Source organism: Leiobunum rupestre, chromosome 8, assembly GCF_980474605.1.
Source record: "Leiobunum rupestre chromosome 8, qqLeiRupe1.1.hap1, whole genome shotgun sequence".
Classification (NCBI taxonomy): Eukaryota; Metazoa; Arthropoda; class Arachnida; order Opiliones; family Sclerosomatidae; genus Leiobunum; species Leiobunum rupestre.
The window spans coordinates 28,946,887-28,973,659 of record NC_143391.1 but is presented as its reverse complement, the minus strand read 5'-3'; the positions used below and the strand labels follow the sequence as shown (position 1 = coordinate 28,973,659).

The 26,773-nt window shown below is 38.2% G+C and overlaps 2 long non-coding RNA genes across 2 annotated transcripts in view; one reads left to right on the top strand and one right to left on the bottom strand.

Annotated features, from left to right (window-relative positions):
* Positions 1-1,459: 1,459 nt before the first annotated feature.
* Positions 1,460-1,971, bottom strand: LOC149933044 (uncharacterized). Its single transcript, XR_016472812.1, has 3 exons — positions 1,903-1,971; positions 1,620-1,846; positions 1,460-1,562 (listed from the first exon to the last, which is right to left on the bottom strand). It is a non-coding gene; the product is annotated as an uncharacterized LOC149933044 (long non-coding RNA).
* A 135-nt stretch (positions 1,972-2,106) lies between these two features.
* LOC149933043 (uncharacterized) overlaps positions 2,107-26,773 on the top strand; it is a 55,077-nt gene continuing 30,410 nt past the window's right edge. Inside the window, exons 1-2 of the long non-coding RNA XR_016472811.1 lie at positions 2,107-2,165; positions 20,518-21,068. This is a non-coding gene — a long non-coding RNA (uncharacterized LOC149933043). The remainder of the gene's footprint in view (positions 2,166-20,517; positions 21,069-26,773) is intronic.

Sequence of the window (26,773 nt, the reverse complement as noted above, 5' to 3'; positions counted from 1 at the left end):
ATTTGAAAACTAGTATCTACAAGAAATTTTAGGGACAAAACGGCTCGCAGCTCTATCTATTCAGATTGGTTTCCCCCCTCCAGTTGGGCAAACCTGCCAAAGGCATGGGCAGCTGTTGTTGCCGGTGCTCTCTAGCGTCGAAACCCTTCCACCTAGCCTACTACTAGCCTACATTCGAAAGGGCTCCAGTCCCCCCTTCATTCTCTCTCGTTCCTTATTCAAATGCCGAGGCTTCTTCGGAGTGTGAGAACTGGAAAGACTAAAAAAGGATTTTTGCATAAAAAAGGAGCCATTCCGAAAGAGAAATAGGGTTGAAAGAGCTAGTTTTGCGGCAAGCTTTCACCACCGAGCGCAGTGTATGAAAAGGGTTCGTACCCTCCATCTTGGATTTTATCCCCAGCCAATGATTGTGCGATCACGCTAGGCTTAAAAGGGGAGACTCGGTTGATATTACCGTTCCAGGAGAGGAGTCTAGTCTCAACCAGTTTTTACAACCATTTCTATTACGAGGCTTGATAGTAAGTATATCATTTATAAAAAAACTTATTACTCAGGTTTAGATTCTTTTTCCAAATAACTGAGTTCAGCCAAAATAGGATACGCTATACGCAAGTACCACCATCTTGGATTTCTTTCGTATACACCAAAAAGCGTATTAGAATGTATTTTATTATTGTCATAAACAGGATTATTTGTTGAAAAATTATTTTCCACAAAAATTCTTCACCACCCTTCGCTTTGAACGAATATAAACTAAACCAGTTCTCCAGTTTTTGAGAAATCAAAAGGCCGCATGATAGGCAGCGAAGTATTTCTTTCGACAGGTAATCGAGAAGAGAGGGTGGGGTAGTCAAGTAACATTGCCTTAGGGGGAGGATAGGAAACATATTTGATACGAAATAGTGACTCAAATAAAGAAAAACCTTTCTTACGTTTTCAAAAATTCATAGATTAGCAATAAAATATTTAAATTATAAAGCCCTGGAGACATGTTGGTAGAGCGCTAGGCTTAAGCCTATAGAGAGGGTTTACGCCTTTTGGGGAGGGGATGTGTTTAGATGAAAAAAAAGAAACTTGACTCCCAAAGGAGTGCGTAGCGAGGATGCGCATAAAATCTTAGCCACCATCTTGGATTTTTAGGTTTTGGGGGAAACGATAACGCCATCACTATACCCTGCGTACCTAACTGAACAACAAGATGATACATGGTATTCGCGTTTATATCATGATCACTATTTCACGTTAAACCGGTAATGGCTTTAAAAATTATCACTGGTCAAAAGTTCCGCAGGGACCCCCAACTCGGTGCTGCGTATTGGCTACGGAACTATCGGGCAACTCAGCGGTCAACGAGCGAACAAAATTATGAAATAGCATCGTCGTAGTTGCGTAGTTTCGTGTCTAGCATAATACTACTCTCGGCCATGCCACTAATTTTTATACTATTTGTCCCTAATAATTAACGTAATCAATCTCGTACATTAGGTCAAAAATATTTACCTGAAATAATACTTTTCAACTTATTAGCTTTTGTTATATATCAGTAATATGAGTAGCCCAACCTATAAAAAAATAACTAATGAAAAAATTCCAAGCTAAAATTTTTGTAATTAACATACAGAATCATTTTATATTTTAGGTAAAGACAGCTGGATTCAGACTTGTTCGTCAAGATTTTAGAAAGCCTGGGATTGGAGAAATATCGGAACATCCCACACTTTGGTGAGAGTGCGGGGTAGCTATGCGCATGACCAAAAGTTGAGTAGTATCACTTGCGTTTGACGACTGACTGCAATCGTGAGCCTCTATTAATGCAGAGCGGGTCTGAATTCAGTTTGTCTATTATCTGCGTAAGAAATGTGATCAAAAACTTTTAAAACCAAAGCTAATAATGAAACTTACCCAAAAACTAAATTACGCTGACTGTGTATAAAAATTTGAGCAACAAATCAAAATGACGCAGTTGGCTTTTGATAAATAAGCCGCAACATAACTGGTAATTTTTTTATAGTTAATTTCTGGAAAAAAACCAACAAAACAATTTTAAATTTAATGACTTCAAAATTTTATTTTCAGATTGAAAAAATTAATGGAATATTAAAGAGTCTGGATAAATACACGTACAAGTTTCATCACCATTGCCAGTAAGCAACTATCGACTCAGTGTAAGTAAATCTCAAATTCAGTTATCGTTAATGTATAATAAATCTAGCTTTTGGCTTAACCCATATTATTTTCAAAAATATAAATGCCGCGCAGATAGTAGATGACTACAGCTACATTTTCATTCTAATTATATCAAATCCCACTCCCATTTATTTGAAAAAAATATTTAAAAACAATTTTTAAGAAAGTTACTGATCACGGATAACTGATTTAATTTATAAAATAACCATTCCCGTACATGTCTATAAAAGGAATTTTGACTAATTTTAGTTAAGTAACCCCATAATTTTATAACCTTTGACCTCTAAAATTGGAGAGGCTTAGCAACCTTGTAAGTGCCATATGATACTTACAGTAAGTCACATTGTAAACATAGAATAGGCTTCGCCAAGTATTTAAATTTTACCACAATGTTTATCTAGTTAATGCTACTAATCAGTTAAATCTTAGCTCTTTAGGTACGTAGTTATTGAAACATCTCCCTGTAGTCAGAAAACTTTTAACTAACTATTACCAATTTACCACTCACCACCAACACCCACTACTCCCAAAACCTACTGTTATAAAAGCAACTACCCCAGAGATCATTGCAGGGTGGCACCACCTCTCTCCAAAACTCCAAACTAAAAAAACAAGGTTCCAATCTAGTGATTGGTCAGTAAAAGTAGATGGCCCCATAAAGCCCACATTCTCGTTGCAGCCATAGTTTCTATGGTGCAGCAAAAAATTCGATGGCCTTTATTTTAAAAAGCATAACTCATAGAGGGTGAACATTAAAAATTGTGCATGTGGAAGTATGCCGTTAGGAGGGTTCCATAAGAAAACCCCTAAGCAATAGTGATCTTTGGAGGAGCCCCAATATGATCGTTTGTAAGGGACTATTTTTTATCAATGCTATATTATTGTTATTTATTTTTAATTTTAAGTCAAAAATAGTCAGATTTAATAATACTACTGGAAATGTTTTCTGTGTAACCTTACAGAGGCGTATCTAAAGTTCATGGGCGTATTAACCTTTTGGTCCGCCCTAGGCCTGGGGGATTTGTCGCCCCTTGGGCCTGGTCAGCTATGAATGTTTTAACGATTTAAACAAAATTAAATTTTGACGCCCTAGGCCCTGGCATCGTTTTTTCTATTCGTTGAATCGTTAATACGGCCCTGAACAAGGTGGGCCCCTCATAATCAGAGTCGTTTTGGAAAACCTTTTGGGGCCCAATTTCTTTCACCCTCCCCCTGTCCGAGACACGCAGGGGTGATATTTACGCCACTGTAACTCTATTGCTAAATTCATCTGATTGACAAATTCAGGTGTAAGTATCCAGCTCACCCAATAGCGAAGCCATACAGGGCCGTACTTAGAAGTCTCAAGGCCCTGGGCGAAATGCATAGGGGCGAAACTGAGTGTAGCGGCCCTCCGGTATATACCTCCTTATGGTAAAATTATTCGCCCCCCCCCCAGCATGGCCCTGAAGCCATAGTGTCTTGACCCTTGAGCAGTAGCGTAAATAGTGCCCCCGCAAACCCCACGGCGGGGGGGGGGGGCGAGAACTAAGAGGCCCCCCAAACGTTAATGATTAAAATCGGTGCTTTTAAAAGGGCCCCGAGTCGTTTTTCGCGGGGGGCCCCCGGAGTTCCTAGTTACGCCACTGCCCTTGAGCTCATAGCAAACGGGGAAAGTCACCATATTAAAATTTAGCCATCGAAAAGAATTGAGATTTATCATTACCCCAAAAGCCAAAACCTTGATGGTAGCGTTGTATTCTGCTGACACGCTCTTATAGATTTCAGTATGGCCACGCCCTAAAATCTGTATGTAGCATCATCTGGATGTGTTTGTTAAACATAGATATTTTGGTTACAAAATGAACCAGGCTCAAATCAAATCAAGCAAGTGTATATCTTTTCTTAGTAAATCTTTGGTGGTAATGGGTTAAGTCTCCCTGTGACTTGTCCAAATCAAGTATCCGCTGGGTGAACATAAATAGATAATATTTATATTTATATTTATATTTAGTATTTATATACACGTTAAAATGTGTTAAATTACTTTTCTACACATCAAATATATTTCAATAGTTACAACAAAACAATGAAATTTAAAAAAAAATCTAAAACTGAAGTTCCACCCTTTAAAAAAATGTTGTAAATTGTTACATATTTATTGAAATGAAATTTTACTAATTTTATAGTAAATATAATAAGTTTTATTCAAAATAATGTATCCCAGCTGGTGGGTCCGGCTTTGAACCTAGCTTATTCATAAAAAAACGTTATCGTAGTTTTGTAGCCTCCAGATGGTGCTACGTGCGGATTTAAGGACATGTGCTATCTGTAGTGTATAAGAACATGGTTATGTTCAAGGTGTTTAAAGGCCTAAATACGTTCTTGCGAAAAGCAAATGCACACATTTATTTTTGCCATTAATTTTTGTCATTTGGAATTAATTTATACGGTTTTTCGTGGTACGTCACCGGTTGTTACAACCTCTATTTACCTACAAGCACGAGGTAATTTTGGAGGCACGAGGCGACCTTGATATAGGATATAGTCTTTCTCCCAGTTACGAAATATTTCACCAAGCCGTGTCGTCTCACTCGTACCATTATCAGTGGTTTGCAAAAATCAAGTAATTTTTCCACCGCGTAGAAATAACCCGTATGACGTCAGAGGTAGCTTAACTGGTGAGACGATAAATCAAATAGGTTGACCATTTTAAAGTGGCCAGTAAGTTACGAGCTATACAATATCGGGAAAAAATTCCAGCGATTAGAATTTTTTTTAGTCTTTAGAGGGAACATTATTTTGGGCGGATTTATAAATAGCAACTCTTATTCCAGTTTTTGGAGACCGAAATTCCCCGCTCGTTACCCCCAAAAAAGAGAGCGAAAAAAAGAGTGGAAAGAATTTTAATACGGGGCAGAATGAAACCATGTTGTCTGGCTCTTCGAGGGGGTCTTCTAGTAAGGTCCGCGACCGCAAAAAGCTTCCTAATCTCGCGGCATCCTCTTTAAATAGCTCGCTGTCCCAGACAAGACACGCCACAGACCCAGACAGAGCGCTTTCGAGTTCCGCCTCGCGTCACACGACGCCCGACAATATTATTATTACCACCGATGACATTAAAAAATATATTTCTGCGAGGAAAGAAATTATACGAATATGACTTTCGTGGGATTTCCCCCCTGTCAGGCTTATTTTTTTTCTACGAAATAACATAAGTCTATTCTTACGTTCCGTAAGTGTGTCAGTTAGTCGAAATAAGTACTGACGTGTCGTGACGTAGAATTGACGTTACACCTCTGGCCTCGTGACTTAGTCTGAAGTGGTCATTCTACAAATTACTCTAAGTAATTAAAATTAGTACAGTCAAAGCTACGTTCAACGAAAAACCCCGTGTCTACGCCACTGATTTTAACAGAGGATCTCAAACAGGGTCGCGGATAGAGGGGGACAGAGGGGGCTAAATCTTCAGGGTCTGGCGGAAAAGAGCCCGCAAGCGCGCTTTATTGGCGGCCCGGGACGATAGGGGCCCATCGCCTAGCTCTTCGCCAACAACTCTCTTGAATATTTCAGTTAGAAGGGCCCACGATGACATAATTTTCCCCGGGGCCCGAAATGTATCGATACGTCCCTGATCCCAAAATGGAAAATAATTATGAAAGACTTAACCAATATACTTAAAAAAATGATGTAACGTGAAAATTTTTCCTTCATTCAAATGGCCGAATTTAACACATCGCCAAAGATGCGAATCAGTAACAAATAAAACTCATTTTCCGTAGGTTTAATACGATTAGATAAGAGATTAAGGTTCCGAACAATGAATTGATTATTTCATTGTTAAGAACTCATCGGTATCTATAATTATTTATAAAAAAAAATTAAATTGAAAACAAATTGTTGTTAAATTAGGCACGGCGTTCTTCCCAGACGTTTTATTGGGGCGCTTAATATATCCGTAATGAAAATAAACACATCCACCCACGATTACAAGCGCCAAAAATACTCTATCGAGAAACTATGATTTAATACGTAGTACATGTATTAGATTAAATGGGATACCAACGTGGTAAATGCTAAAAAACGAAGAGAGGAGAGAAAGGGAAGATGATGATGTAGATACGATCTGACTATAATAACTCGTAGACTGCACCCTGTCGGCTAGGCGCGCGGCGGGCTGTCTGGTTGGAGGCCGGGCTCCGAAGGGGTATTAGCACCAAGCGGAGGGTCGGGAGGAGGAAGGGGGTTGAATAAGTGGCGGCGAAGAGTTTCTTCATTTCCAGGGGGTTAACGGGTTGAGCGACCATCACCAGACGAGCAGTGCCGATGCCCGTCTGCGACCTTTCCACGGCCTGTTGCTATGCCACAGCCATCTTTCAAGCTACCAAAAAAAATATATAGGCAACACAATAAATTATTATTATCGGTTACCGCGGCCACAATCTGCGCCTGGCATTTATTTTTTATTTCGCTTTTACCCGTAAAATTCTTTTATGCGTTTGATGATTCTCTTTTGAATCGCATTCTGCTCCCCATTTGATCAAGTTATAATTCGCGAATAATTCGTTCGAGGCGTTCGTGGGTCGGGCTTCGTTGATTTTATTCTTTGTCTTTTTTGGCGTTGCGTAGGTTCTAATACGGTCTAGTCGTAATGCATCATAAATTACGTAACCGCGCGTTGACACCTATATACAGAGTGTTTTCTAAATTAACGAGCAAATTCATGACGCGTTCTTCGGGTTAAAATCTTATTTGAACGCGCATCTGTTCTAAACTGTTCCATCGAAGAGATCATGGGCCCCCAAATGGTATGCGGAATATTTTTGAAAATTCTGGCACAAAATTCGTACTTCAGGGAGTAGTCATTTTTAGAAATTTTGTCCGCTTGATTACTGATTTTCAAAAAACATTCCATAATCACAATTTTCCTGTGATTTCCAATAACTTTGAACTCACGATTTCCCACGATTTGTACACAAACTATGGGTCAAATTGAGCTCTAACTGTTTATTGAACATTGGTCTTAAGGTACTTCGTTGCGTAGGAACCGCGAAAACTAACCCCTAATAACAACTACTTATCTTTAATTGGAATACAATTAGTCAAAGATATAATTCACATTATTTGGTAGAAATTGAGGTCCCATATCTCAAAAATTGACAACTTTAGGACATACCATCTTCAATTGTTCTTGGACATTTTCCCAGTAGCGCAACCCTGCCGTTTTTTGGGTCGGGTACAACGCTCGTAGTCGGTTAAGTGGCGTAAATGGGTTTTAAGCGGCCTTACCGACTGTTGAGATTTTTAAAAATTATGATAGTCGGTCCAACGCTAAGATGGTAAACTATAGCATTTCACTAGTAACAATTTCATAGTTGGATTAATTTTATAGATTGTTTAAGTTGACCAACTGGTCGGTATGTCATAGTCGGTCAACTGTACGCTGTGTCTTCAGTAAAATTTTCATATATATTAATCGTTTATTCCCATTCGACCGAAATCCCATTCGACCGAATCCCATTCGACCGAAAGAATTTTAAAATGTAGCCCAATTGGCGGGGTGATTTGGTATTTTATTTATAAGGTATGTACTATCGAAGATCCATGTTTAGGTTAGGTTAGGTTAGATTAGGTTAGAGTTGGTTAAGTTTACTATTTCAGTTTTGGTTCAGTTACTTTTCTTGACTAGGTGAAGATAAAAATATAATTCATGCTCATTCCATTTTATTTTCCAATTTATATAGCCGCGTTCGGTCGAATGGGACACATAAAAGCGTTCGGTCGAATGGGACACATAAAAACCGCACGTTTCGGCGGAATTCGGTCGAATGGGACACCTCAAAAACCGCCTTTGGTCGAATGGGATTTCGGTCGAATGGGACTAAAGCATATTAATAGGTGTTTCTATAAAATACGGGAGGTCACGTGTAAATGTTTCACGTAACTTACGTCACTATCTTTAGTTATTGAAGATAGAAAGCACGCGCTCGAGTCGATAAATATTTTGGATTTTGACGTCCACGTGCCAAACGCGCGTGTCAATAAAGTACTAAAAAGCTTAAGACCGTGACGCGGATAAAAACATTTTTATACTTTAATTTTTTATTGTTTTATTTTATGGAAACATCTATTGGAGAAATAGAAATTTCGACGACCTCTTCTTAGGGATTGAAAAAATAATGAACGTAAAACATTTGACCAACTTGGTGATTTTGGGAAAGGAGTTGGTATCCTAGAGGGAAAAAATGACTTCGCTACGCCCCTGGAGGAAACGTAGACAGACTTAATGTTTTAATGGGTTGCCGCAAAAGCAATTAAACGAGAAAGAGTGCTTTTCTGGGCGGAATTTGCCAAGTTATTACTCCTAAAATAACAACAAAAATAAATTGAGCACGTGTCTTAAATGAAAATAAACTCTTTTTCTCCATTATCACGATCGTAAAGTGACTTGGCCCTCCCCCCGTTTTAGTTTTTTTCTCTCTTTTATACCTTTACTTCAATTTATAAGAAGGTTTCGCGAGAAATGTAGACAAGATGACGACCATGGCTCAAAGGCGGGTCGTGATGGGGGAGAAGGGGGATGACGCTAGGCTTCCGTTATAGAGCCGATGTCACCAGCTGAAAGCTACCTACGGAGACATTAAAATTTGAAGCGAGCGTAGCATGTCAAACTGACTATTTTACATAAACGCTCGACAAGCAACAGATTCCAACGTCTAATTATCACCCTAGACTCGAAGCGTTATTAGCCCATTTCACTGTGCACGCGTTTGACGCCCAAAAATTTCAATAGAGCAAATTGCGGAATTATAAAAGAGAAAAAGGTGTTCTACAAGTCACGCGTTTACTTTTTACACATCGAGAAAATAAATTCATCTTGACACATCTGCTTATGGGCACGCGAAAGCGTTTTTTCATAGAGGTTAAAAACTTTGTTATAATGGAAATAGCCATAAAAGCCACCACCTCCCCCAAATCAATTAAATTTAAGCTAAAAAGGTTTTTCCTAAAACTCCCAAAATTAAATTTTATAAAAACTATAAACCTTAATTAAATTTTGCAAAAACTATAACCCCTAAATTAAATTTTGTAAAAACTATAACCCCCTTTATGAAATTTTCAATTTTGTAAAAACTAGAACCACCTAAATTAAATTTTGTAAAAATTAAATCCTTTTGGAAATTTAAAAACAAGCTTCCTTCACCCGAAAATTTCAAAAAGGATTTTTTACGCTAACCCTCAATTTCTTTGAAAAATCCAACCCATATTTAAAAATATATATATATTTAAAAACGCAAACCAATATATTTTCGGAGGCCCAACCAATCGTTGTTTTTTATAGAAATTATTTCAAACCTTAATTACCTTTGGCTAAAGCGGTCAAAGGTCTTTGATTACTTATTTAAAACGTTTTGGTTTTTGACAATATTGGTCAGGGACTTTCGGGGGGTAGGGAGTCCCTACGAAGATGGACAACCCACCGGTAAAAGACCCCTAAAAACAAAGCGTACAAATATACCTCATTTTGAAAAAGAAAAAGCATAAACAGATCGTAAATAAAGCATCGCATGATTCGTAGAGCTCTGTGCGGCAGGCGGTTGCGCCGCGGAATCGAATGTAGGCGTACGAATTTGGCGGGCTGGCTCGCGCCCGCATATCGCGTCCTTGTTTCAACGTGCACGCTGCATATGGCGAATTTCGAAACGGTTTGGCGGTTTTCTGCCAGGCCACTGTCTACGATATGTCTAGGCCAAAGACTCGCGCGCTCACGTAATTTCTCTCCCCCCCTCCCCCTCCCGCTTCGTTCTTTTATGTCTGCCAAACTAATAATGCCAAGATCCCCCTTCCTGACGCGAAAGCACCTATAAGAGCAGTTGCATTTTTTTTTACATTCGCGACCCCCACGATTCTCTTCCCTCTTATACCTTTTCTCATCTTCTATTTTTTTTTCAGGGTTTTAATTTTTGAATCACTCCCCCCCTTCCTCTACCGTTCACGTGCAATAACCCATTCAGTTGTTATTCTTTTATACGCCAAGACATTGTTCTTTTGCCTGGCAGGCCTATAGTGGACGAAAGGGTAAACGTATAGAGGAGTGTAAAGTCGGGGATGGGGTAAAGTGCACGGGCTGATGCTACGGTAGCTTTGAATTGATATCCGAGCAGTTGGAAGAACGAAAGAGTTGGCCATTGCGAAAGAAAAATGGTAGGACGTCAACGCGTCGCTTAAAACTCTTTTAATGGGTGGAAATATTAAGAAAAGGGGTATTATGTTCTTCGTCTTTCGCGACGAATTCTTAAGACGTAATTAAAGTGAAACGATTTAGAGCGAAGTACGTGTTGTTTGTCTTAAAGATAATTTCTAACGCTGATTATCTTATAATGTAAATGGACTTACAGGGAATATAGTTAGGATATCGTTCTAATTTAATTAAATACTTTTAAATTGATAGTTTTATATAAGAAAATCATTAATATATCGGATTAAAGAAATATTTTGATTAGAATTTTTCGTCATATAAAAATGTAAAACACGAGGTTTCACTCATTTTCTCGTGAAGGTTCAAAAAAATAAATGAAAGTGATCAATCGATGATTTTTATAAACTCTTTATTTAACACAATTTATTAAATTTGATTGAAATGATGGATATCATTTATGAGGTACGAGACCTTGAATTTTGTCTGGGATTTCCTAACGAGATATTTCGCTAGACTCGGAAAAAGTATTAAATATGAAAATAACGTATATTATGGGTCATGGGTAAAATAAAACGGGCGACATTGATAGAAAAAGATGCACTTTTAACAAATCATAAATGCCGTGTTTACGTAGTCATCCGTAGTTACGGATGGACGCGTTTCGAGCTTCGATAATGAAGCTAGTTCTGGGTGTCATTCGTACGCGGTAGAAGGGGTGAGCACCGAGGAAAGGGGGGAGACATAAAGGAAGTCATGTTTTCCCAAAAAGAGAAAAGTAGATTTTGGTACAATGCACGCCTCGGCGGCTGCGGCGGCAGACTAATGTACCCCTGTATTGATATTACCGATGTTAGAGAGAAAGACGTTCTGCCACGTAACCTGTCGGATGCGAACGAGACGCCCGCCAATTGTCGGCGGCATCGGACGGCATCGACACCAAGAAACTCTTCCAAAATATATCCGCCGACCCTTTCGACAAAAAAAAAATCACCTATACGAAAGGAAATAATTTGTTTTCAACCTCGATCTATTTTATAGTTCGGATGACAACGCGTATACTTCTTCAGTTTCGTCTTTGCGGTTTAAAATAAAGGTAGGCCTATCGTCGCTTTATTTTTCAATTTTATTTCGCTAATCGGCGGCCAAATACGGCGTAGCCGAGGCTTAGAAATCGCGTCATCGGGCGTCACGTCGTACGGCACCGCGAGTGCGTCAGGCCGGGGCCTTTAATTTGGATTTTTCAAAGACTATCTAGGCTCGTTTCGAGCAACAGGTTTTAATTATCATTAATGGAATTTTTAAGCGACGAAATGAGGAGTCGGGTCGGATATAGTATAGGTGCAGCCTAGGATGGCTGTTTATTCAAAGGCTGGCGTCTTTTACTCTCTGTCGACCACTCTACGATGCGCCTTTGTCTTTGTCGTCGGTTGATGCTGATATTTAGATTGCAGCCTCTCTCTCTCTCTCGTCTTTTCATAATCATTAATGCCACTTTTCGTTAGCGCCTTCGATATTAACATATCTATCGATTTTTATCCATCTTAATTATACTCCGAACCTATTTGACTAATTATAATTTCAAATATTTCAATTATCCGTTTTAGAAATGATAAATTAAATATACTGTTTATATAGGATACCAACATTAAAAAGTATTTGGTTTTTCTCGCTATTTGAATATTTCCTTCAGTAACGACTTATTTATTCCGGGTTATATGTATATTTAATATTTGAACGTGGCGGAAGTAAATTACTTTATATTGTGGGTACTGTAATCTAGATGAATTTAGCACTTTTTTTCTGTAAGTGTAAAAGTTTTATTTGCGGAAGTAACAAATGATGAATGTTTATTTATTCAACACTTATACAGTGAATCCCGACCAGGTGCGTCAGTTGAAGCCCGTATTTTATATAAATTGTTATCATTTGATTCGCTCCCGTACACATTTTAATATAATTAATACCAAATATTCGTAAAATTAGGGTATAATTAAAGAGAAACCGATACGTATTTTAGACGTAACAATTAGCAAAAGTAAATGGTGTAGAAAGTCTTGGACTGACCACTACGGTCGGTGTTTTTAAAGTCGCCCCGCAACACGTGACTCAAAGAGCCAATAGAATTGCTCCAAACTGCCTCCCTTTTCCTAATAATTATCGACTTCGATTAATTTTTATTAATTAATTAATATTTTAACAATGGAAATTAATAACTGCGCGAATTACTATAGAATGTAATTTCTTTAAACATTTCCAAGTTAAGTTTCGCCTAATAAAAAGATCCAAAAAGAAACGAACTACCTTTAATGGCGGAAGAATAGTATTTTTATAAAACCCATGTAAATAGGAATAGGGCATTGAAGCGAAATCTTCATAAAAATATGTGCCCCTAAAATAACTCATCCAAAACGTTCTCCCCTATTTATTTTTAATATGATAAATTAAACGAGAAAAACCACAAATACATTTTAATTTTTCTATAATAAATACTATGATTACCGGAATGAAATTTGCAATTAAAAAATGTTAATTTTATATATTAGCTAATTTCACATCCCCAGAACGCGTTTATTACACTTGGGGTACGTAATACGATAATTCTAAAGTGAAAGGAACCGTAGTTGAAAATTGTAATTTATGCAGATGAATTATTATAATGACGCGCTTCTCTCCTCCGGTAGGCGCGGAAGAATTCGACAACGCAGCGGTGCATATTGTAATAGTACGACACCGTTGTCTCAAACAGTGCTTTCCCCGCGCTCCACAATACAAACGAGAGAAGAGCCCGCACACCTCATTAGTTATTACATTATCGCGTGAGCTTGCACGAACCCCGAAAGGTGTAAACACGTGTCGCCCCGACAGTTATAAATTATTATTCGCATTTGTTATTTAAAATTTTCGAATATTTTTAGGCAAATATAAATGTAATTCTTCACCTTGAAATTTAGTTGAACACTTTCAAAATTTTAAATTTATGATCAAAATTTTATATTTTCATTTTCCCCTTACCTTATCCAAAGGGGTATCTGAAATTTTACCGTAGGAGTACACATCTCCGTGAATATTAAAATTTCCCCTATTTCTTAGGGACTAAATTAAGGGTACCCCCAGATTCAAAAGGGATTAGAAGCCTTTATGGTAATTTTTCGAATCACTCAGCAAAAATGTTTCTTGTTGGGATTCTCCCCAACCCCCGCCCCAAACTATCCAGTACAATACGCTTCGATACCAGTGGCGTAGGAACGGGGACGTACAGGGGTACAATGTACCCCCCTTGAAATTGGAAAAGGGTGCCAAATTGTTTTAGAAGGGGCGCAAAAATCTGCCGATGAGGGGGGGGGATTTAACATCCAAGGTGTACCCCCCTTAATCCAAAACGTTCTTACGCGCCTGTTCGATACTACTACCCTATAAGAAAATTCGGGATTATTTAATTTATTAATAATTAATAAAATCCCATAATTTTCATATTAATTTTAAATTAGCTACAATTCATTTTGAGTAAAAACCACAAAACATTAATTTTCACTCTGTAATTTTCAAACGCTTTACCCAATCCATAAAATATGACACTTTAAACAATGCAGTACGTATGATATTATTATATTTGAAAGCAATCTTATTACAAGGTCATTTTTACACCGGCTTTTCAATCGCCACCTCAATAAAAGAAACGACCCTAATAAAAATTAAATTAACTGAACCTTATTCGTTTAAGTATGGAGGAAACTATTAAAAAAAAACCCTAGAAACACAAAAGACAGATAAATAAAAAAACACACGCGTGAAATTCGTTGGCCAGTCGTGGACGCATCGCCGGAGAAGCCGAAAAACGTACGCTACGTCGTGAGAGTTACGTCGGCAATCAACGACGAAGGATCACCCACTAAAATATAAACCGCTGGCAAAAAAAACTACCAGGGTCAAAAACGGCTGGAAATACGGAGCCGACGATCAACTGGCAGTTCAGACGATTTGGGTGGACACGATCCCTACGCCTTTCGCTGAACTGTCAAGTGAACTCGAGAAAGAGAGGAGGGGGGGGGGGGGGAGATGGGACGCCTCAAACGGCAGTTACCCGGGAAGGAAAGGGGGGAAGCAAACTGGGGTATAAAGGGTTATCCGAGCTCTCTCTCTGCCCAAACAAGTTTTTTAGGGGATTTTTTATAGGTCTGATAGACACACGCCCCAGGCTAACTTTTTTTTATATACATATAGTTTCTCCAGTGTGTTTTTTTTCCGCTTTTTCTTCTAGTCTTCGGAATCTGCACATGCTCCAGCCTCTCTCTGTTGGGTTTTAGCGTTTAGCCTTTCCTTTTTTTAGTTTTGGTTATTTTTTTTATTTTTATTTCTTCTTTCAAGCCGCCCGCTGGGGGGTATAAGAGTATAGGTTCTGTCTGTCCAATATATAAAACGATTACACTACCAACCTCCACCCCCACCCCTCCCTCCCGACCCAGTCTGGTCGAATTAAAAAAATACGCGGAGGAGTTTGAAGAAAAAAAGGGAAAGCACTATAGGTGTAATCAATTAAAAATTTACGGACGAGACAGTTTTTTATGTAGATTTGGGTTGCGTAACCTTTTAAAATATGCCACATTTTTTAAAAATGTAATATAAAAATTGGATGTTTCTCAACGACGTTAATTAAGACCGCCCGTAGGCGCGGTGCTATTTAATTCATATTTTATATTTCCCGTATATCTAAAAAAAGCGAGTGAATATTTTTGGCCGGTAGAAAAATATTTCTTATCGCAGCCGGCTTCTGCTTATGAATAGACAAAGTATTCTATTGAAAGACCAGGACTGGAATTAAATATTATTTACGACTGAAGGAAAGTTCAACGTTCAACGAAAGCTAGATCCTAAGGTTGTTCCATAAATTTCTACAATTTCAAGGTTGATATTCAGCCCCTTGTAAAAATAACTAAAATTTCCGTATTTAAAATATAACTAAAGTAGTCGCGAAGAAAAAACCATAGGTTTGGTTTCCATAAAATAAAACCCAAAATGAAAAGTATAAAATGTTTTTATCCGCGTCGCGAGCTTAAACTTTTTAGTACTTTATTGGCACGGGCTTTATAATAGTATAATTTTTAATTTAAATCAAAGTAATTTTAATTTAAATCAACAACTTATCCAGATAATATTCAACAAAATAGGCATTGTAAAAATACCGGTACAGTTTAATATTACCAAATAATTGAAAATATAATGATTAAACGAATAATACTTATTATCCAGTGTAACGCGAGTGAAAAAGGTAAAAAACGAAAAATAGCTCAATTTTACGTTGCCTTAAAAGATATAATTAAAGCTAGTATTTAACAAAATCCTTAATATCGACTTAATAAAAAACCGGAAAAAACACGGGAAGTGGTTGCTTTGCCTTAAAAAGATATGATTAAAACTAATATTTAACCAAATCCTTAATATCGACATGAGAAAAAATACGGGAAGTGGTTGCTTTGCCTTAAAAAGATATGATTAAAGCTATAATATTTAACAAAATCCTTAATATCGACGTGAGAAAAAATACGGGAAGTGGTTGCTTTGCCTTAAAAAGATATGATTAAAGCTATAATATTTAACAAAATCCTTAATATCGACATGAGAAAAAATACCGGGAGTGGTTGCTTTGCCTTAAAAAGATATGATTAAAGCTAATATTTAACGAAATCCTTAATATCGACATGAGAAAAAATACGGGAAGTGGTTGCTTTGAGTTAAAAAGATATGATTAAAGCTAATATTTAACCAAATCCTTAAAATCGACATGAGGAAAAATACGGGAAGTGGTTGCTTTGAGTTAAAAAGATATGATTAAAGCTAATATTTAACCAAATCCTTAAAATCGACATGAGGAAAAATACGGGAAGTGGCCCAGTGGGCCTGATGAGAAGGCCACAATCAAAGATGGTTATTTATGGGCGAGAAAGGCCTAATAGAAGTGAATCTTACGCGCGGGGCTTGGTCAAGCCAGCATCTGCCGGCTCCTCTCCCTCCCAGCGCCTATTATAGCACACTTTTCTCGATCTAATTTCCTTCCGATATGCAGTCTACGCCCCTAATTAATTGAAACAGCAGGGCTCCGCGCATTTTATTGAAAAGCACATCATCTTCACTCAGTCGCTTCGTTCTTTTCCACCCGATGCCTCCCCCCTTTTTCTCCCCCTTCACCCCTTTCGATGCGGCAGCCCCACCTCGCGCTCGAAATCCACGTCCGACCGAGGGTTGCCAGATAGCTTTTAATCTCACTCTTTCATATCGGCCTCCTCCGCTGATAGCAGACGCCTTTAATCGACCACTAAATAGTCGGTACCGCGCAAACTGTACCTTCTTCTACATTTCGTTACGTTGACTCGCCTTATGGCCGTGTTACTCCGTGTATCGCCCCAAACTATACAATTATAATAGTCTATCGTGGGCGTAAATTGTATTTACAGTACTATTCTAATTGCATTTTTTATGGGGTCTACCTACGATCCATTTTTCGCTCTATCGCGTATAAATTTCAAGGGTTGCCCCTTAATGTTGGCTTCTCGCGCCAGGGTGGTACCCCGCGATATTGCCATTGCAACATTTTTACAGGCGCTTTGGTCTATTAGCAGTAGACCAAATTCAGGGTGATATTCTTAAGCACGGGGAAAAAGATTCAGGTTTTTTGGCTTTGGGTATTGGTAGCCCGTATTTAAATATAGTTGCATTGAATTTGAAAAAAAAATTATGGTCACAATATTTCTGATAATAAATATCCAAAACGGTGTTAAATAAAATCCCTGTAGAAGACAGTATATCCCAATGTTATTCTCAGGTATAAGTAGAGGTCGGCGTTTGAATAAGAAATTATTCAATTATTTATTTTTATTTATAACCGCAAATTATCCAAAAAATATACGAAAAAAACGATTATTTTTGCATGTTAAATCGTTGTTTATTCGTATAAAATGTTCATAAAAACAATTAACCCAACTTTTTATGGTTAATCGAAATTATGCCGGTTAATTTATTCGTTCCGCCGACCACTAGTTATAAGGAATTTTGCGTGCTAAAAAACTAACAACCGTATTTAAATATAGTCGTATTGAATTTAAAAGTTATAATATTTTATGTTAAAAATATTCTACATTTTCATAAAAGTTATTAACACTTTTTGCGTATCACTTTATTTAATATAAAAAACCGAAATGCCACAAATAATTAGTCTAATAAAGAAATAATCCCGTGACTGAATTTCGAACCCAAAAATTTCAAACAATAGATACAGGTATACGCGAATGCCACATCATTAAAATAAGCGACCGTCAAATCACATCCGCATAGCGCGACACGCCAGTAATTCAATCCGGGAAAAGGCCCTAGGAAACAGACACACACACACAGAGAGGAAATATTATAATTATCGCGTACCTTAAATTGATGATCCGATAGTCTAAGAATGCCCCCTTTTTTTGTAAGGCCACGCCTATTTTCTCATTTTTAATTCGATAATAAAGATCTATTTGCCAACCGTTTCAAACATCGGAAAAAAGTCTGCTTTAGAAGAGATGAAATAGAAACTATAGCTCCCCAGTTTCAGGCTCGCTGGTAGCGGGTAAAAATCGTCAAAATCCGCTTCAGCTATACACTTTTTCACTTTCCGCGTCGATCTGTTTCAAACAGATATTTTAGCTTTATTTTCACCCTTGCGAGTGGCGGAAGCGAATTTTGACGATTTTTACCCGCTACCAGCGAGCATGAAAATGGGGCTTAATTAGACGATTGAAATTTAAAAATAAAGGGATAAAGCTGAACATTTAATTGTTCGTATACAATCGGAATGAGAGTAAAGTTGGCAAATGTGATCGCTACCTCCGTCAAGTACAATCGCCGGTTTAACTCGAGCCCATGGTCGATTGAATCCGTAAAGCAACGTTGATAGTAGAAAATCCACCAGAGAACGAAAGGGTTACGTGAAAAAGGGGGGCAATGAAAACGAAAGAGGGGGGGTAGATAGAGAGATGGAACACGCCGAGTGATCAGGAAGGATTTTTTCCCCTCTCTCTTCGTCATTCTGTTTTTCGCCATCATTACCTATCAGTTAGCGAATAACGCGCTCGCCTATTTTCTCGAACGCATTTTTGCATTTTCTTGATTAGGAAACGGACGTCGGAGCCAGAAGAAAATGCCGCCAAAAATCGCGTAACTCGCGCCAGAAGGCGCTCGCTCGTGTCAATATGGACCTTCCTCTCGTAGCCTACCCAAAACTCCATTGGCCCATTCAAAATGGCACGGAAAAAAATGTTTAACGGCGCTTTCGTATTGGCATTGAAAAAGGCGGGAGAAAAGCCGGTGCCAGGGGGAGGGGAGGAAATCCTAAAGGGGGGGAGAAGAGACACACACGGCGGGGAGAGAGAGAGACGTCGGGAATAGGGGGGGGGGGGCGACACAATGCAAGCATAAGGAATAGAGAGAGAGGGGGTGCGAAATATACGTAACGAAAGGGGTTTTCGGCCTTTGGGAAAGCATCCGCCATGCCTTTATACCTCCGCACCAGCGAATACAGCGGCTTCCATAAGGGGGCTACATATATTTTAGGGTCGCTTCTCGACCCTGCCCGCGCGTTATTGTGGCAACAAAGTTAAGGCGGTTTTAAGCGTATTTTGAAACGAGAGCCAAAATAAACCATTTTCAGCTCGCATTTTTCGATGGAATGTAAAAATTGATGAACTGGCTGCGGGGAAAAAAGGCATCGCTTGTCGGCTCCGTCAACAGCGGAGCTCTCGTCGAGCGAGTGGCGGAGAGAGAGCGGGCTGCTTTTTGCTAATGGCTCGGAAGCTACCTCGACGAGGGTCGACGATCTCCAGCAGCCCTCCTTTTCCAAGATCGCGGAGACTGCACGTTTTCACCCTTTTCCCGGACCCGTTCGCTTCCGACAAGGTCGTAACTCTGGCGTCATATATTCTCGCGAAAAAGGATATTGTTTTGGCCGCGCTATCGCCGGACGCCTATACTCTCGCGTAGAAATTTCGAATATTCGTAACGTAAACGATCGAGGTGTTTCGCCGGTATTTTCCGCGATCCTCTCGCTTCTAGGCTCGTAACTCGGTCTCTGCCAACCAGCGGCTTTTCCTCTGCACGCACTCGCTGTACATGTGCGTTTCCGTCATCAACTCGTTGGGCTCACGGCTTCGCTTTTATCACGGAGAGCGAGAGAACATAGTGACTGTGTTCGTCGCGTACGGAGGAGACCGAGGCCCGAAACATTAACACCGGAAAACCGTTCATTCACTCTACGCAAAAATCAACGAGGACAAATCGGAGCGAGATACGTGCGGGCCTTAATTACAACGTGCTTTATTCTACGTTCGTTTCGTTTTGTTTTAACCCTTTAAGGACGTACTTTTAGTTTTAAACCCGTACGATTCACCGCGTGCTTTGCGCCAAGCCGAGGCTTAACGCGCTTAAGGGCCACGACCGTTTCCCAGTTCATTACCCATCGCCGCTGTCAAATTTTAAGTTTACCTCAACGTTAATACGAACTATTCTCGACTTAATCTTCGTTTTAAAGTAATTATTGCGCTTTACTTAAGTACAAACTAGTTTTACGACCAACTCGAAATCACTCTGCCGCGAAGTTCATCACGCGGAGAAAACATAACAAAATGGGGTTTGTAAAATTCGTAGAATCTTTCAAACTGCACACGAACATTACACGTAACCACTTTAATTAATAGCGTAAATAATTTACGTTGAGTTTATCACGTTGAAGTCGCGAGTTAAGCCTATTGCCGCGATATCTATCAAGGTAGTATTAAAAAAAAATCGTGCGTGGGTAAAACCCGAGGAATTTCATTGACAATGTAAGATATCGAACTATCAAAATGGGCCCCTTATTGTAATACGTTATCTTGTTGTTTTTATGCACTTTTGATATACTGGCGCTACTGCCTCGTTTCATTGGTTGGATGTTTATCCGAATAAGGATAGACACAACCCCCCTTTTTGATAGCCGTATTAATAAGCCAAAGAACCACTCCTCATCGCATCCTCGAAACCAATAAATTTTACTATATTCCTAAATTTGAAATACTCGTCTTTATATTTAAACGTTACGAGTTATCGCGTTACGAAGGCGTAACTAATTCCAAATTTGTTTTAAATTACAGACAAGATGAGACTTCGTATTGGAGCTACGCTTCGTTTCGAGATTGACAAGCAATTATCAGCGCTAGAGATGCGACGAGAAAAAACAAAGAACCCAGAGAAATGGCGCCAAAAAGAATTAGGAAGTTCCCGAGAAATTATACAACGCAACGCCCCCCAGTTATACGAAAAAAACCGGCTTTCCTTTACGCTAATCGCGGCTTTTGCTTAGTGAAAATTTAACTCGGCCAAGACGGATTATCACATCTGGCATTCGACTATCTATCGAAATTAACACGTCAAAGCGCGTTGGTTACCTTCGATTTCAATGGTGCTTCGCTAGAAATGTAACAACATGACGTCGTCGGCCGCCGACAGTGCGTCTATCTTGATCGGCCGGTTACGCGGGATCCACGACGGGCTAAAAATCACGCTAGACGCGATTCGGCCGCTCTCTCCAAATATCACCGAGAAAATTTTTATCGCGAAGAAAAAACGTCGCCGACGATATATTTGCAAGACGCGCATCCACTGACCGAGTGTTTACGTAGCGTGGAAAGTCAAATTACTACGGGTAAGCTACCGACCTTTTCCTATCTAGATTTGTATTTTAGATAGCTCTCAGGCCTACTCACGAGGCCTCATTCTCTTTATTTTCTAATACTTATTAAACTTCAGACCTTACGACCAATTGGGGACCATTTGTTTCGATTTCCTTCCTTTCCCACTTTGGTAATTTACTAAGGGAAAGGATTTCTGGGCACACCCTAAAACAATAGATTTAAAGTGGGGGTCTTATTAAGCCTAGGCTTCTTTAGATCAACGTCTAACCGACAGTGCTAATTTCTCCGCGTCAATCATTGATGGCATATATTTAATTTACTCCCATAACACGACCCGAATTTTTTTTTACCTGTTGTGCGCTAGGCCTATAATTTTAGTTGCATTTACACCTAAACCGAAATTATCGTAATTTTACTAAAAAACTAAATGCTCAAACGCTGTCCACAAATACTGCACATTTCCTAATTCCTCAAGCTTCTATTTTTATTTGCAAATCTCTATATAATTTATAATATAAAAAGTTTTATAACGTGATATATTATTTTATATATCATTTATTATATAGGCTGAATCTGCCTGTAAAGTTGACTTAAAAGAGTGGAGATTGTATACTAAATTCATTCGTTTATATATTGGAAAATGATTATGGCATGTTTTCCCTTGAAATGCAAAATGAGCATGAGATCTTACAATCTTGATAAATAGTTAAATACCGAAGAAACCCAGACCCTTTGTTGTATGTATTTTAAAATAGTAAAATATTACGATACCTAATTTCAATATTTCTGTCAATGCACGCTTTATCATTTATTGTTTGAAACTGTGGAGCACGGAAAATATTTTAGGATTCATTATGTTTTCAGTGTGTTATGTTTGTTTTTATTTGCTGTTGTGGTTAATTTAACTAATTTAAACATTTAAAACCTATATATTAACCTATTTTTAATTTAAATCCTATAGCAATTTAGCAATCCATTATTTCCGAAATAAATAAATAGGATTAATCTTCGGGCGAATTCTTTTGACCTGCCTTCGAGTAATTCACGGCCAAATTCGATCCACCCCTTTTCTGAACAAATGTAAAAATTTGGTAGTGGTGTAGCTAAGGGCAGGCGATTAAGTTTTCACCGTTCGAGGGAGAGCAACAAAAATTACGATAATTTCTTAACACGTGTTTAAACGCACTCGCACACTATTTCTATACACACCGTAAAATTCATTACAAGCTGGCTTAAACCCGTTGAAGAATAACTGCGATAAATAAACAAAAAACTGGCTGAAATCGTTTTTATTGCTTAGGCCAAGGCTTAGACGTATTTTTTCACATGGATTCTTTCCTCCGCATTCACGCAATAAATTCGAGCCAGGCCCTCAAATAATGAGCGAGAAGCGAGCGTGCGCTTGAGTGAGGCGGACAATCGCGCTGCTTAAAAATCCATAATTTCTCTTTATCTGTAGCAGTGGCGCCATCTATCGGGCTTAACCCTTCCTCTTTTCCCTTTCGTCGCTGATATTTTAATACCTTTTTAAACGCCCGAATCAAATATTTTACACCAATCGCGTTTAGACCCGAACCGAGTTATACGGAGAATTATCTCAGCTACCCCATCAGAGTTTAAGAAATCAGTGGCGTCGCTAGCCCAACCCTCGAAGTTTCGGTAACCTTTTTAAAGCTTATGGTAGCACTAAAATATTTATATAATACCGTATAGTATTTTTTTTACTTTGTATACTTTGTTAATTGTACGTTAAATTTCAATTTAAATTGAATATAAAATGATCTATTAGCAGAAGTTAACATAGACTTCTAAGGCTTAGGAAAAATATTTATTTTACTCCTATACTCTATACTATCTAAAAATATTCTAAAATGACATTTAAACTGCCGTAGTTTTGTTTATTGAGTTGTTATAATCATCGAAATATTTTCAACGGGCTATTTAAAAATGTAATACATTATAATCTAAAATGCGGGTAAACCTAAAAATACTAATGCTTAGAGCCCCAAAACGCGAAACCTCGCGACGCCACTGAAAGGAATCGAAAAAAATAACCACGAGAAAAAAAGTAGAAAAATGAAAGGTTGTTAATGAGAAAACGACCGTTAAGAATGTCTGGCAATTTCTTGACATTTTATTCGGTTGGCCAATGTACTCGGAGATGGGGAGCCTGAGATAAGACCGGTAATTTTTAGGCGCGCTCATCCTCCCCCCCCCCCCGTCTATTCTAATTCGTTTCATCATATTGGCCCTATATGCAAATCACGTGACAACACGCCGCCAATCGCCGTTGCGGATTGGTATTTATCTCAGTCATTTTGACTAATAATTCCCAAGTGCTGGAATTTTGAAATCCCTTGACGTAGAAGAAAAAGCAACGTAAGAATTGAACTTGCGGACGGTTGGCTATATTTAAATTTTGAATATTTAAGGGTGGTGCTAAATTTTCCTTTTTTGAAATTTGGTTATTATATATTTATATAATATATATTTATATTAAATATAAAGTAAATTTAACGTATTAATTTTCAAATATTTTAGAACACGATGTAGCAGTTTTATTTATATAAGCTAATATTTTAAATGTAAATAAAATTTATGTAAATTAATATAGCAATTAAAACGCTACTTAATATCAGTAATCCTTTAATACTTCTCAATATTAACAATGTATCAGGATCAGGTGACGTCAAATTTATAGGAAATTGCACGGTGCTGTACCTAAATTCGATAATAAATTTACCAGGAAACAACTATAGACAAGCGGGAATAAAGGGTTAAAACGTAATTTATGGCGGTTAAAACTAACTAGACGTGTCCCATAAATTACTATGATAGTTTTTAGCGGTAAAGCGTCCTACAATTCCAGCGCGATAGAAAAATATATATATTTTTTTTTATATCACACGCGGCGTGTTCTTGGAGATTTTGGCAAGGAGCCCTGAGTGAATGTCCCCTGGCTTCGGAACCCTTTGGCGCGCCCGGGTGTTGTAGGGAGGCAACGGTTTTATCGGGGTAACATCTCGGTCCCCCCCCCCCCTCTTTTTTTTCAAAGAGGCGACTCTTGTCACTCTCAGCGCCGAAATTTTTGACGTTAGCGCAGATTAAATACTGAATTTTCCGGTCGTTGTAAAAAAAATCGCACCCGACCCTTTTTTTTTCCAACCCGCGCGCAATTTAAATTTGCCATCAGAGAGAGAGAGAGAGAGGATGAACTGTCAAGAAGCGATTTCCTTCTGCTTTGCACCGAATTATGTAAGAGCTCGCGAGAAATTAGATCCACCAAAATTCAAAATTTATCAAGAGGGAAACTGTTATAGTTTAAAAGAATCAGCTTATTCCTTTCCCAATATAGTCGCCACATTTAGCGGACATCATATTGTGGTAGCGCTATTTCTCCCCCAAACCACATAAACTTTAATGTTCGTCAAAATATAGAAGCCATTAGTAATATATTAAAGTACTTCTTAAATTTTTAAAAGAAATAAATATTAAGATGTTTCTCAAATTCTAAAAAATTAAACTATTTCTCAAATTTAAAAAAAAAACATTAAGGTATTTCTCAAATTCACAAAAATTTCTAAAATTTATTTATCGAATTTGCATAAAAATAAATATAAATTAATGAAAATGTGATACAATAACATCGTGATAACGTATTGCAATTATCTTATTTTAATGCGTGTATATATTTCAATATTTGCATATTTAAATATGCGAAAATATAGACTCGTTTAATTTATAGAGGAAAACGTAGAACTTTTTTGTTTAGTCCCGGTATCGATGCTATCCTAGGAGAGCATTTTTGTCGACGCCCATCAACCGCGGTGAGGATCATCCGAGAAATAACTCTGGATAATTTCCCTTCTGAGTAGTTTCATTTGTCTGTCGAATTTCCGACGCGGGATACGTCTCCAGGATTTCTTCCCCAAAAATATCTCCGACCACGAAGAAGGAAGATTTCCGGCGATGGATCTTTTGGCCAGTTGTCCGAACCCGTAGATCCGAACTTGTGTGGCATAGTCTCGCAGCGAGCCGTCGTGCCCCGCCTCTCCCCGCGGCGCCCCCCGCGAAGGGAGGCCGCCCGGGTCAAAGGTGGGGACGAGGCCCTCGAACCCGATCACAAGCTCGATACTACGGGCCCGGGTTGCTGACGCTCAGTCCCGCAACCAACCGAAGGAGTCACGCGGGACACCCAATGGATACTCGCCCTCCAGCCTCGATCGGAATTGGATTTTCGTTATTGGAGAATCGCCAGCCGGACCCCGATGCCGCACCACCGAGATCACGGACCAATTCCATCTAGTAAGGAAAAGAGAGAGAGTCGACGGAAACGATCCATTTTACGTCCCAAAAGTTACGCGTTACAAATTTTACCCTCACCGACAATTCGCTTTTAATTTATTAATCCATTTTTGACATTTATCGATTCCGCGTTACCGTAACGTTAAATTGATTTTTAAAATGACCCCCCTTTTCTGTAATCACTAGAAACCATCGATTGTTTTACCAAATATCAGTAATCAGATGTACAAAATATTTACGAGTGACTACCCCCTGGCATAAGAAATGACAACTACCAAAGTTAATTCTTAACCTCTTTAGTAACTTTCCAAAATTATATATTTTTAGTAATAAAAATGAACAATTTTACTAAGATCAAATATATACGATAATTGTTAATAGATAAATTTAACGCGAGTATTTGAACTCCCTTATTTCCATTGTATAAATAATTGTTTTTTCGTTCGACTCCCCCGCGGGTGACAAGCTGAATTTGTTGGCGCGCGCGCGGTGAGCTCCGGTGTGAGGTAGTAGGTTGTATAGTTGAGAACTACACCTATCAGGAGAAACTGTACAACTTGCTAACTTTCCCTGGAGGCTTCATGAGATGCAACGACACATTGACAGCGACGGACAAAAGAAACCGTCACCGCCGAACAAAAGGACGCTCGAGCTCATCGGCCGTTGCAACCCTCTCTCTACGCTATTTCATTTCGCGCTTTTTAGTAGGCCAAATCGAATGTAGGCGCTTTTCAATGGCCTTCTACGTGGTGTTCGGAAGGACGTATTCAGTTTCGAATGCCTGAAATCAGTGTACAAATCTTTGTAAACGCTTATCTGACGGGAAAATAAACGATTGTTTTTTTTAGAAATTTCCATTCTCACGTAATACGTATTTTAAAGTTTACTAATTATTTTGCTTTTGTTGTAATTTTAATTATAAATATATTGGGAAATTATAATTCCTATTTTTATCAAAAATTGATTAACGGGATTTTATTTGGAACTTTAAATCAAAAAATTAAATTTGATTCGTAGAAATACTTTGAAGGTAAATTACAAACTGCCAATCTAAATATTGAAATTATTAAATGTTGTATAAAATATTTGTTAAATACTGTTTTTGTACATGCGATAAATCAAAAAAATTTCCTCATAAACTGAAATATTACCAAAATGAATTAAAAGTTAAACTATTTTCGTGTAAATAAGATATTTCTGAATAAATTAACGGTACTAGTAAAAAATATTTTTTTATTCTAACATATAAAATCTTATATTTTCGTCATATGCCCAAAATCCATTTCGATGTTCCTAAAAAGCCACTTTTTTGTAGAAACGTTCAGACCGGTGGAAAATTGGCAAAAAGTGGCTAATAGTGGCTATTAAGGGAAAATTGCTGTAAAAAGATAAAACTAATCATTTTTAAGTT